This window comes from Sinocyclocheilus anshuiensis, unplaced genomic scaffold (assembly GCF_001515605.1).
Source record: "Sinocyclocheilus anshuiensis isolate Anshui unplaced genomic scaffold, SAMN03320099.WGS_v1.1 scaffold632, whole genome shotgun sequence".
In the NCBI taxonomy this organism is placed as follows: Eukaryota; Metazoa; Chordata; class Actinopteri; order Cypriniformes; family Cyprinidae; genus Sinocyclocheilus; species Sinocyclocheilus anshuiensis.
Genome location: NW_015554090.1, coordinates 37,078 through 37,666, shown reverse-complemented (window position 1 = coordinate 37,666; position 589 = coordinate 37,078). Strand labels below are relative to the sequence as shown.

General features: G+C 37.9%; 1 protein-coding gene across 1 annotated transcript in view; it reads left to right on the top strand.

Annotated features, from left to right (window-relative positions):
• LOC107669262 (uncharacterized) overlaps nucleotides 1–589 on the top strand; it is a 42,925-nt gene that overhangs the window by 28,274 nt on the left and 14,062 nt on the right. The window lies entirely within an intron of this gene.

Here is a 589-nt window from a genome sequence, read left to right as displayed (position 1 = left end):
TATGTGAGGGCCCGTAAAAGCCATAATTCATTCTGGCACTCTCACACACATACATTCTCCTTTCACATACATACATACATTTCTGCTTTCACACACATACATTCTCCATTCACACATGCATTTCTGCCTTTTTTGGTATCCATTACTTCCTGTTTAAGCAGGAAGTCACTCTCAGACCAGGAAATATATGTAAAAGACTTGCTCAGCTCTTCCTCACAATTTTACAATGATGCTATTCAAAGTCATCCTGTTTTCTTTTCAAGTACAGTTTTTACTTTTGGGAGTAAGTAGCAATGAAAATGACATCAGACAATGTTTTAATAATGTGCTGGAATGTATTGAATAAATGCAAAGAGAAGCCGATTCTTTTGTGCATGGTAGGATGCATAGAGAACTTTGTGATCACATTCAAACCCTATGTGGATTTCTGTCAGTCTCAAGATTTGTTGAGGATTCAAGAAATAGAGCAGCAGTAACAACACTGAAGTCCTTATATGGATGTCTTCATTTAGTGCGGACTACTTATGAATCCACAAAGAGTTGTGTCCGAGAACAATTATGTCCTGTTTCCTCCGCCTGTCATTACTGG